Source organism: Pseudophryne corroboree, chromosome 5 (assembly GCF_028390025.1).
Source record: "Pseudophryne corroboree isolate aPseCor3 chromosome 5, aPseCor3.hap2, whole genome shotgun sequence".
Taxonomy (NCBI): Eukaryota; Metazoa; Chordata; class Amphibia; order Anura; family Myobatrachidae; genus Pseudophryne; species Pseudophryne corroboree.
Window position 1 is genome coordinate 676,338,544 of NC_086448.1, and position 12,647 is coordinate 676,351,190.

Sequence of the window (12,647 nt, forward strand, 5' to 3'; positions counted from 1 at the left end):
GATGCCGTGGGATTGTGGTACAAAGCTTGTATTGCAGACAGGAAGTTACTGCAAAAACCTTAGGACTGTAGGGTTTGAAAAATAAAAGGACAGGACAGGAGGTCGAAGGCCTTCTCAGCGTCGAGTGATAGAAGAATTGATGGTACAGTAGTTTGTGTCTATTAATATATGAGATCAAGTTGACTGTACGCCTCATATTGTCGAGGGCCTGTCTAGTCAGGACAAACCCCACCTGATCAGCGTCAATCAATTGGACCAAATATGTATTCAACTGCGTCGCCAAAATCTTTGCGAATCCCATTAAGAAGGGACATTGGCCTATAGCTAGAACAACTAGTCGGGTCCTTTCCCGGTTTTGAAAACACAATAATTACCGATTTTAGCGAGTCTGCATTGAAACGTTCCCCAAGCATTATTTTATTAAAAACAGTGATCAGATGGGGGGCCAATAAACCTGAAATGGATTTATAGTACGACATGGGGAACCCGTCCGGCCCCGGTGCTTTGGATGGTTTCTGAGATTTCAGGGCTGCATCAAATTCCTTGACTGAGATGGGGGAAATCAACTTGCTAACTGCAGAGGCAGGAAGGCGAGGGACATTATAGGTGTCACGATCCGGGTATCTGGACGCCATTTCTTACCCATCAGATGCCTCCTAAGGCTGGCTCAGCGCTCCAGCACCGGATCCCATCTGTTATCCTAATGTTCACATTCCTGCATCCTCTCCTGTCTCTCTGAGACGCTGTCACAGTAACGCCATAATACATCTGGCATGGCGTCTCCCGCGGCCTCCGCCGCCGTCCCTGAGCTTCTGCATGCAGAGTGTCAGAGTGGATTACGTCAGCCGCGGCCTCCGCTGTGTCTGCGTGGTTGGATGTGCACTTGTCTGCCTGGCGTCTCCTGTCTTCAGTGGCCGGCGCCGCCATTACTGTTTTCATTACCACATGGATTACAAACCAAACTTCCCTCCAAGTGTCTGCATGGGCGCAGCCATCTTGGATTCTGTCAGCTGATCATTTCCTCCAATCTGTTGTCAGTATTGTTAATCTGCATAATTGCCTAGCCAATCCCTTCCTTGCTGCAGGTATAAATACACTGTGCCTGAGCAAGGAAGGCGTCAGTGCTTTGATTGTCAAACCTAGTTCCTGTTTGTCTCTCTCCTGTGATTGTCTTCCAGGTTCCAGCTCCTGTCTCAAGACTTCCACCATAGAGACCCGCACCAGCATTCCACCTGCGGTGTAGCCTGACTCTCCGATCCATTTTGGATTCATCTGTTTCCAGCCACAACATTACCTGCTTCCAGCCCAGCTTCCAGCAGAGTACAGCTTCTCTTAAAGGGCCGGTGTCCTTTCTACAGTTTACCACTCTCCACCGGTATTATTATTTCTCCGCTCTCAAGCTCTATATTTCATTCATATTGCATCGCTCTCAAGCTTCATTTATTATTTAACTGGTTCCAGCCAGTATCCACTCCGTGCCAACATCTGTCTGGTTCCAACCAGAACCCACAGCAGCTATTTTATTTACAGCAGTCCAGCTTTCCCTGGAACACCAGCTGGTACGATCCTGGGCTTTCTTCATTGCTACAGTCGGGCCTGGTAAGGACTTTCCAACTCGCAGATAATAAGAACTGTCTCATACTACCAGAGCTCTGTGGCCCCTGCCACCCTGTAGTACCCAGGAACTGTATTATTTCTCTGCTGATTTTATGTTTCTTTTACTGCTACTGTGATGCATGGAGTTTGTCATAAATAAACATCATTGACTTTTATTCAAGTTGTCGTGGTCACGCCTTCGGGCGGTTATTCTTCATGTTACTTACATGTCCAGGGGTCTGATACAACCTCCCAGGTTCCGGTACATCTCAGCCCCTACAACTGAGGCTGCCTCCCGTCAGCTCAGGCCCTCAGTTGTGACAGTAAGCACTGACCTAATGAATCCAGCCGGAGACCAGGATCAAGCGGCCAGGCCGATGCAAGAACTGGCAGCCCGACTAGAACATCAGGAGGCTGCACAGGGCCACATCATCCGCTGTCTCCAGGATCTCTCTACTCGGCTGGATGGGATTCAGACAACTCTCCGTGGATCAGGCGCGTCTGGTGCGTCAACCACAGTGACTCCAGCTATAACCCCACCCACCTTACCCATTTCTGCTCCACGTCTTCATCTTCCAACGCCAGCAAAATTTGACGGATCTCCAAGATTCTGCAGGGAATTTCTCAACCAGTGTGAGATTCAGTTTGAGCTACAACCTGGCAATTTTCCCAGTGACCGTACAAAAATTGCCTACATTATTTCTCTTCTCAGTGGCTCAGCCCTTGATTGGGCATCACCGTTATGGGAGAGGTCCGACACCCTGCTATCTTCTTACACTGCATTCGTGTCAACATTCAGGCGCATCTTCGACGAGCCAGGCCGGGTAACCTCAGCTTCATCCGAGATTCTCCGTTTACGCCAGGGGTCACGTACTGTAGGACAATATCTGATACAGTTCCAGATCCTGGCATCCGAACTGGTCTGGAACGACGAGGCCCTGTATGCTGCATTCTGGCATGGCTTATCTGAGCGTATTAAAGATGAGTTAGCTACCAGAGACTTACCCTCTAAATTAGATGAGCTAATCTCGCTCTGCACGAAAGTTGATTTACGTTTCAGAGAGAGAGCAACTGAGCGTGGAAGATCATCTGCTCCAAAATCTTCTGCTCCTCCTCCTCGCCAACTGTCACCAACTAAAGATGAGCCCATGCAAATTGGCCGTTCCCGTTTAACTCCTGCTGAGCGCCGAAGACGTCTCTCCGAGTCTCTCTGTCTTTATTGTGCGGCTCCGTCTCACACCATTAATGCCTGTCCCGAACGTCCGGGAAACTCCAAATCCTAGCTCGCCAAGGAGAGGGCCGGCTAGGAGTAATGATCTCCTCTCCATCTCCTCAAGATTGTAATCTCCCAGTCTCGCTTCAAGTTGCTCAACGTTATCGGAACGTCATTGCCCTCCTTGATTCCGGAGCAGCTGGGAACTTTATTACCGAAGCCTATGTTAAACGGTGGTCCCTACCCACCGAGAGACTTCCTTCGTCCATTTCTTTAACTGCCGTGGATGGCAGCAAAATTTTTGATGCAGTTATTTCTTTAAGGACTCTACCAGTTCGTCTGAGAGTGGGAGTTCTTCATTCCGAACTTATTTATTTTTTAGTGATTCCAAGAGCCACACATCCTGTGGTCCTGGGCCTTCCATGGCTCCATCTTCACAATCCTACAATTGATTGGATGACTACGCAAATCCTGGCATGGGGTTCCTCCTGTGCTGAGACATGTTTGTTTAAAGTATTGCCTGTCTGTTCTTCCTCCCCCAGGTCGTCTGATGTTCCACCTCCTCCATATCAAGATTTCACGGATGTGTTCAGTAAAGCTTCTGCTGATATCCTTCCTCCTCATAGAGAATGGGACTGCCCGATTGATCTCGTTCCAGGGAAGGTTCCACCTCGAGGCCGAACTTATCCGTTGTCTCTGCCTGAGACGCATTCTATGGAGGAATACATTAAAGAGAACCTAGCAAAGGGGTTCATTCGACCTTCTTCATCTCCAGCCGGCGCAGGCTTCTTTTTTGTAAAGAAGAAAGATGGTGGTCTGCGGCCGTGCATCGACTACAGAGGTTTGAACGACATTACCATCAAGAACCGTTATCCTTTACCCCTGATTACTGAGCTCTTTGACAGAGTTAGCGGAGCTACCATCTTTACAAAGCTGGACTTGAGAGGTGCATACAATCTCATCCGGATCCGTGAGGGTGACGAGTGGAAGACCGCCTTTAACACCCGTGACGGACATTATGAGTACCTCGTCATGCCCTTCGGATTGAGCAATGCTCCAGCTGTCTTCCAGCATTTTGTCAATGAGATCTTCAGAGACATTCTATACCGTCATGTCGTGGTCTATCTAGACGATATCCTCATTTTTGCCAACGATTTAGAGGAACATCGTTTTTGGGTTAAAGAGGTTCTGTCCCGTCTCCGTGTCAATCATCTCTATTGCAAATTAGAGAAATGCATCTTTGAAGTCAAGTCCATTCCGTTTCTAGGGTACATTGTGTCCAGTTCCGGACTAGAGATGGATCCTGAGAAACTACAAGCAATCCAAAATTGGCCGGTACCCTTAACCCTCAAAGGGGTCCAGAGGTTCTTAGGGTTCGCCAACTATTACCGAAAGTTTATACGAGACTTTTCCACCATTGTGGCGCCTATTACTGCTTTCACTAAGAAGGGTGCTAACCCGTCCAAGTGGTCTGAAGAAGCCATGCAAGCATTTCATCTGTTAAAACAAAGGTTCATCTCTGCGCCTGTTCTGAAACAGCCTGACATCGACTCTCCTTTCATCTTAGAGGTGGATGCCTCCTCCGTTGGAGTAGGAGCGGTGTTATCTCAGAGGGCTAAAGATGGCCATTTACACCCTTGCAGTTTCTTCTCCCGGAAGTTCTCCCCAGCTGAGCGCAACTATGCCATTGGTGACCAGGAGTTGCTAGCCATCAAGCTCGCTCTAGAAGAGTGGAGGTATCTGTTGGAGGGAGCTTCTCATTCAATCACCATACTTACAGACCACAAGAACCTTTTATATCTGAAAGGCGCACAATGTCTCAACCTTTGTCAGGCCAGATGGGCACTTTTCTTTTCCAGGTTCGACTTTAAACTCCAGTTCTGTCCGGGCTCTCAGAATCGCAAGGCCGATGCCCTTTCCCGCTCATGGGAGCAAGAAAATGAGTCAGAGTCTTCAGACAAGCATCCTATTATAAATCCGTTGGCATTCTCCACGGTAGGGATGGACTCTACGCCCCCATCAGGGAAAAGTTTTGTGAAACCGATGCTAAGGAAGAAGCTCATGCATTGGGCCCATGCTTCCCGTTTTGCCGGACATACAGGTATCCAAAAAACCCTGGAGTTTATCTCTAGGTCCTATTGGTGGCCAACTCTGAAAAAGGACGTCTTGGAGTTTATTGCATCTTGCCCAAAGTGTGCTCAACATAAGGTATCCCGCCAGTCGCCTGCGGGGCAACTGGTTCCACTATCTGTTCCCCGTCGACCTTGGACCCATTTGTCGATGGATTTTATTACATATTTACCCATGTGCAACAAGTTCAATACCATCTGGGTGGTAGTTGACCGGTTCACCAAGATGGCACACTTCATTCCTCTCACCGGTCTTCCGTCAGTTTCCAAGTTGGCTCAAGTATTCATACAAGAGATTTTCCGACTCCACGGTCTTCCTGAAGAAATTATCTCAGATCGAGGAGTTCAATTCACAGCCAAATTCTGGCGAAGTTTATGTCAAGTCCTCCAAGTCAAGCTAAAGTTTTCCACGGCTTACCATCCTCAGACCAATGGTCAAACCGAGAGGGTGAATCAGGTCTTGGAGGCCTTCCTCCGCATCTATGTGTCCTCCTCTCAAGATGACTGGGTTCAATTACTTCCCTGGGCCGAGTTCTGTCATAACAACCAGTATCATTCTTCATCTGCTTCAACACCATTCTTCACTAACTTTGGATTCCACCCTAAAGTCCCTGAGTTCCAACCGCTTCCAGTAACTTCTGTTCCCGCAGTGGATATCACCTTGCATCAGTTTGCCAATATCTGGAAGAGCGTACGATCAGCTCTGCTCAAGGCATCGTTCAGGTACAAGAAGTTTGCGGATAGGAAGCGTCGAGCAGTTCCTGCTCTCAAGGTGGGTGATCGGGTATGGTTATCCACGAAGAATTTGAGGTTAAGAGTTCCCAGTATGAAGTTTGCACCTCGCTATATCGGTCCTTCCAAGATTGAACAAGTCATCAATCCTGTTGCTTACAGACTCCAGTTGCCTCCCTTCTTAAAAATACCCAGGACATTCCATGTTTCCCTGTTGAAACCGCTGATCTTAAATCGGTTTCATTCCTCACTTCCTCCAACTCCGAAAGTCCAAACTCAACGAGGCGTTGAGTATGAAGTGGCTAAGATCCTGGACTCACGTCACCGTTACGGTCAACTACAATATCTTATTGACTGGAAGGGTTACGGCCCTGAGGAACGTTCATGGACCAATGCTTCTGATGTCCATGCTCCTGCCTTGGTCCGGAGATTCCATTCCAAGTTTCCTCAAAAGCCAAAGAAGTGTCCTGGGGACACTCCTAAAGGGGGGGGTGCTGTCACGATCCGGGTATCTGGACGCCATTTCTTACCCATCAGATGCCTCCTAAGGCTGGCTCAGCGCTCCAGCACCGGATCCCATCTGTTATCCTAATGTTCACATTCCTGCATCCTCTCCTGTCTCTCTGAGACGCTGTCACAGTAACGCCATAATACATCTGGCATGGCGTCTCCCGCGGCCTCCGCCGCCGTCCCTGAGCTTCTGCATGCAGAGTGTCAGAGTGGATTACGTCAGCCGCGGCCTCCGCTGTGTCCGCGTGGTTGGATGTGCACTTGTCTGCCTGGCGTCTCCTGTCTTCAGTGGCCGGCGCCGCCATTACTGTTTTCATTACCACATGGATTACAAACCAAACTTCCCTCCAAGTGTCTGCATGGGCGCAGCCATCTTGGATTCTGTCAGCTGATCATTTCCTCCAATCTGTTGTCAGTATTGTTAATCTGCATAATTGCCTAGCCAATCCCTTCCTTGCTGCAGGTATAAATACACTGTGCCTGAGCAAGGAAGGCGTCAGTGCTTTGGTTGTCAAACCTAGTTCCTGTTTGTCTCTCTCCTGTGATTGTCTTCCAGGTTCCAGCTCCTGTCTCAAGACTTCCACCATAGAGACCCGCACCAGCATTCCACCTGCGGTGTAGCCTGACTCTCCGATCCATTTTGGATTCATCTGTTTCCAGCCACAACATTACCTGCTTCCAGCCCAGCTTCCAGCAGAGTACAGCTTCTCTTAAAGGGCCGGTGTCCTTTCTACAGTTTACCACTCTCCACCGGTATTATTATTTCTCCGCTCTCAAGCTCTATATTTCATTCATATTGCATCGCTCTCAAGCTTCATTTATTATTTAACTGGTTCCAGCCAGTATCCACTCCGTGCCAACATCTGTCTGGTTCCAACCAGAACCCACAGCAGCTATTTTATTTACAGCAGTCCAGCTTTCCCTGGAACACCAGCTGGTACGATCCTGGGCTTTCTTCATTGCTACAGTTGGGCCTGGTAAGGACTTTCCAACTCGCAGATAATAAGAACTGTCTCATACTACCAGAGCTCTGTGGCCCCTGCCACCCTGTAGTACCCAGGAACTGTATTATTTCTCTGCTGATTTTATGTTTCTTTTACTGCTACTGTGATGCATGGAGTTTGTCATAAATAAACATCATTGACTTTTATTCAAGTTGTCGTGGTCACGCCTTCGGGCGGTTATTCTTCATGTTACTTACATGTCCAGGGGTCTGATACAACCTCCCAGGTTCCGGTACATCTCAGCCCCTACAACTGAGGCTGCCTCCCGTCAGCTCAGGCCCTCTGTTGTGACAATAGGTGGCTAAATATTCCTGGGCCACCGCGGACGGTAGATCAGGACCTCTCACAGGCTCTACAAGATTATAAAGAGACTTGTAATAATTATAGAAGGATTTGTTAATGGAGCCTGGGTTGTAACTAAGAATATTCGAACCATTCCTGAGAGCCAAGATGGTCTGCAAAGCTTTTTTAGCTCTAAGAGTGGCGCTAATAGGGAATCAGGTTTGTTACTTTTTTCATAGAATTTCTGGTTCAAATACTTAAGGAAGGATTGAAGCTCTCCCTTGATACTTTGAATCTGACAAAGGACCTGTGGGGAGTGGGATTGCTTATGGACATGCTCAAGCTGCATTAGTTGAGAGGTGAGACTAGCTATCCTCTCAGACTGTTGCTTTTTTCTATGTGTGGCATATTTAATTATTTCCCCTCTAATGACGGCCTTATGTGCCTTCCAGATTGTGGGGAGGGGAACATCGTCAGTGACGTTGTTGTTTAAATAATCCTCTAGTTGGGATCTAATGTGTCCCTTAAAATGAGGCATGTGGAGGAGAGTCTCATTCAACCCGCAAGTAGAGCAACCTCCCGGGGAGTCTATAGGATTGATGGTAGCTAGAACTATCACATGGTCAGGCCAAACATTGGGAACAATGTCTACCTTCACTAAGCTTTGCAATAACCCACTACAAAAAAGGATCATGTCAATTCGTGAATATGAACCATGGGGATTAGAGAAGAATTCTGTAATCCCTGGAGGTCGGGTAATGCACCCGCCATGTATCAAAGAGACCAGACTCAGCCATGTGTTTCCTAAGATTTCCCACTGGTGGGCATGGAAGGGGGGAGGGGCGTGGCTTACTACGGTCCACTATTATGATACCTCTACGGAGGAACCGAATGTCAATAAAGAGTTTGCAGAAAAAGTCACATTGGTACACAGTGGGAGCATACAGGTTTACCAAAGTGATAATCTGGGGGACCATTTGGCATACCATAATAATATACTGCCCATCCTTATCCAATTTAGTAGAAAGAACCTGGAAGGGGACCGACGCCCGTAGCATGACAGCTACCCCATTTTCCTTTGATGTATGAGAAGAATACAGTACCATGGTTAAGCGTCTAGAGACTAGTGAAGGGCGAAATCCTCTCTTAAAATGGGTTTCTTGAAGGAACACAATGTCCCAGCGATGAGTATTGAGTGTTTTATATAAGAGTGATCATTTCACAGAGAGCACAGTTAAAGGCATGATATCGGATAGAATATCTACACGCCCTGATATACACAAAATCAATAGGTGGCAACCTAAAAAAGTAGAGAGTGAACAGCAATGCAGATGGAGAGGTAGTGTACTGGGGGGGGAGGGGGGGAGGGGGGGGCTTGAGGTTGTGAACTCGATAACTCCTCACCAAGGAGAGGCGGGGTGTCACAGAGGCCAGGTCCCATGGGGGGAAGGTGTAGGTATGCTGCACCAACAATAAAAGAAAATCTATGGGACCCAAGTTTTGGGAGTGCTATACAAAAAATACCGGTATGTAGAAAAATGAAGAGAGCAAGGGGAACAGGGAAGCTCTCATGGAAGTCCCAGGTGTAGGGGTAGTGGCACAGGCCAAGTGGACAGGGGACTGTCAACCCGGGACCAATGAACATTGAGCACCAAAAAAACAACTACGAACAAGTGAACAGTAAAGATATTATTCAGATTTATATCGATAACAATAACTATACCTTGGTGGCAATCAGAATAACACGACAAGACAACTTAATATAGCATACATTGCCAACTCCCTTCAGTACTGTGTAACCCGGCCATGGGGGACACTGGGTGTAACATAAGAAAAAACAGGAGCAAAATAACAATGTTAGCAGTAGTCATTGGCAGGAACAAATAGTCCAAAACTACCCCATACCGGTTATAACATATACTAAACATAAGAACATCAGGAACGGGTAACAGGACCTCCGGATATCTGTTTAAAGTTTAAGCTTAAGATCTGGACAGACTACCAGAGGAAGGACCGATCCTGGTCGCAGATAGCTGGAGCCTATGAATCAGGTCTTTCTCTTGCTTAGGATCCCTCACTGACATCGGGCGGCCATTCACATTGACTATTAAGCGGAACGGGAATCCCCATTTATACTTGTATCCATTGTCTCAAAGAACTGTCGTGGTATCTCGCATTTACCTGCATTTAATGATGGTGGAAGGAACCAAATCTTGGAAGATCTGTAGGTGAGATCCCTCAAAAAGTATGCGTGGCATCACTCTGCTAGAGGCAGACACCTGTTCCTTAGTCTTGAAAGAGAGGAATTTCAACACCACATCCCTGCGGGAATCACCATCCCTGGGCCTCAACCGAAGGGCCCTGTGGGCCCGTTCAATATGACATGGTTGATCCTTGAGTGTTAGGGTCTCCTGCCCTGTGCTGCCACGTCGTCATGGCAATCGGGAGACAAGTGCTAGCGGAGTAACCTGAGCGCAGCTGATACTCCGGTTCGGGTCTTTTGCTGTGCAGTGGTTACAGGCTCTGTGCACGGCAGGGGATCCGGTGCTGGTTTTTGTGCTCACAGTCTGTGAGGTCTGAGTGGGGCGTGGACAGCACCTGCTATATAAGGCCTCTTCTCAGGTTAAGCAGATGCTGCTGAATCTTTGTTGGTTAGTCAGTTCCTGAAAGTTAGCCAGTACTGTGTAGCTTTGTATTTGTTGTTGCTTACTGCAAATAGGCCTGGGGATTTGGTACTACACTCTGCCAATCCAGACCTAGCAGTAAGACTGGAGTCAGTCATTTAACTTGCTGGGGTTCTTTTGCTACTCTGTGAACTTAGCAAGTTTGCGGCTGTATTCTCAGACTTGCCTGCCTAAATCCTGTCTCACTGTGCAAGGAGTTCAGGTGTCAGTTTAGTGGCAGTAAACTGAACCTGTGCACTGCAAGTGAGGATTAGGATTGTGGAGACTCTCCTTGTGTCTATCATTCCATCTCTGACCAAGGAGTTTACTGCCACACCCGTTGGTAACCCTTTAGGGTTTTGCTGTTGCCCTTAGCAACAGCATTTCGGGTTCTCTACGTATTAAAACACAACATCTTGCTTTTTCCATCTGAGCATTACTAATACTAGGGAGACACCCAGTTTCTTAGCCTCTGGGCTTCTCTGTTCACTTTGTGTTTATTTTGTTACCCTATCACCTTCTGTGTACGTAATGTCATATTCCCCAGTCTGTCTGTGAGTTCATTTGTTTTGCATCCCTATCCGTTCAGACACCAGTACATTCCTGCAGGCACTGGTGTGCATAACAGTTCAAACACCAGTACATTCCTGCAGGCACTGGTGTGCATAACAGTTCAGACACCAGTACATTCCTGCAGGCACTGGTGTGCATAACATATTCAGCAGCCTAATACTCCTGTTGAAATGTTGTGGGAATATGGAGCATACCCCTCAAAATACGTTGCAACAGGTGGTCGATCAGGTGCAGGTCCTGACTCGACAATTTAATGATTTGTCCATTAAAATGCACACCTCCCAGGCCGCTGGCGGAGCTCCCGCAGCAGCAGCACCTTCAGGGGTTAAGGAGCCGAAAGTAAATCTCCCGGATCGTTTTTCTGGAGATCGCTCGCAGTTCTTTTGTTTCAAGGAGAGCTGCAAGCTATACTTCCGGCTTAGGCCTCAGTCTTCTGGGTCGGAGATTCAGCGGGTGGGCATAGTGATTTCCTTGCTACAAGGAGACCCACAGGTCTGGGCATATGGGTTGCAGCCTGACTGTCCGTCGCTTAAAAGTGTTGATGCTTTTTTTTACGGCACTGGGCATGTTGTATGATGACCCTGACAAGACGGCCTCAGCCGAGGCTCAGATTTCGATCCTTAAGCAAGGGCGAAGGCTAGTTGAGGTTTACTGTACGGAGTTTCGAAAGTTGGCCCATGATACCCAGTGGAATGACCCAGCCCTGAGACACCAGTACCGAAGAGGTCTTTCTAACCAGATAAAAGACCAACTGGTACAATATCCCTTGCCTGATAGCTTGGATCAGCTCATGCAGTTATCCATCCGGGTGGATAGACGGCTGAGAGAGCGTAGGTTTGAAAGGGAGACCGAGGTTTCCTTCTTTCCCAAGGGAACCTCAGACTCTGAGGAATTTTCCGAGGAGCCTATGCAGATTGGGGCTACCCGCCTCTCCTCGCGTGAGAAGACGCGGAGGAGACAGCAGGGGTTGTGTTTGTACTGTGGGAATAAAGGTCATGTGGTAGTATCATGCCCAGAAAAGCCGGAAAACTTCAGGGCCTGAGGGTGATGGGAAATATCCTGTCAGGCCAGAAGTCAGAATTTCCCAAGAAGACTTTTATCATTCCGGTGACCTTGAAGGTCCTCGGTCAAACTGTCAAGACTGAGGCCTTTGTGGACAGTGGGGCCGACAGGGTTTTTATGGACCGCCAATTCGCCCTGAAACACTCTGTTCCCTTAGTACCCTTGGCATCGGAAATTGAGATTTGTGGGTTAAACGGGGAACCATTATCCCAAGGTAAAATTACCTCTTGCACTAGCCAGATTTCTTTGTTTATTGGAGCCACACACTCTGAAAAATTGTCCTTTTATGTGACTGTCTGTACTTTTGCCCCATTGGTGTTGGGGTTACCCTGGTTAAGGGCCCACAATCCTCAATTTGACTGGGTCTCTGGGGAGATTCTTAGTTGGGGTACTGATTGTTTCAGGAGTTGCTTGAGCTTTCCAGTCAGGCTCTCGCAGCTAAGTTTGCCAGGATTGCCAGGGTGTTATGCAGATTTTGCGGACGTGTTCTCCAAAAAAGTTGCAGAGGTACTACCTCCCCATCGCCCCTATGACTGTGCCATTGATTTGTTGCCAAATGCTAAGCTTCCCAAGAGCAGGTTGTACTCCCTGTCACGTCCTGAGACTCAGGCTATGGCAGAGTACATTCAGGAGAACTTGGCTAAGGGATTTATCAGACCTTCACAGTCTCCAGTTGGGTCGGGGTTCTTCTTCGTGGGTAAAAAGGACGGTTCGTTGCGACCCTGCATCGACTTCAGGGAATTGAACCGTATCACGATTAAAAACTCATACCCACTGCCTCTCATTTCGGTCTTGTTTGACCAGCTTCGTACTGCCACCATTTTTTCTAAGATTGACCTACGCGGTGCGTACAATCTAATCCGAATAAGAGAGGGGGATGAAT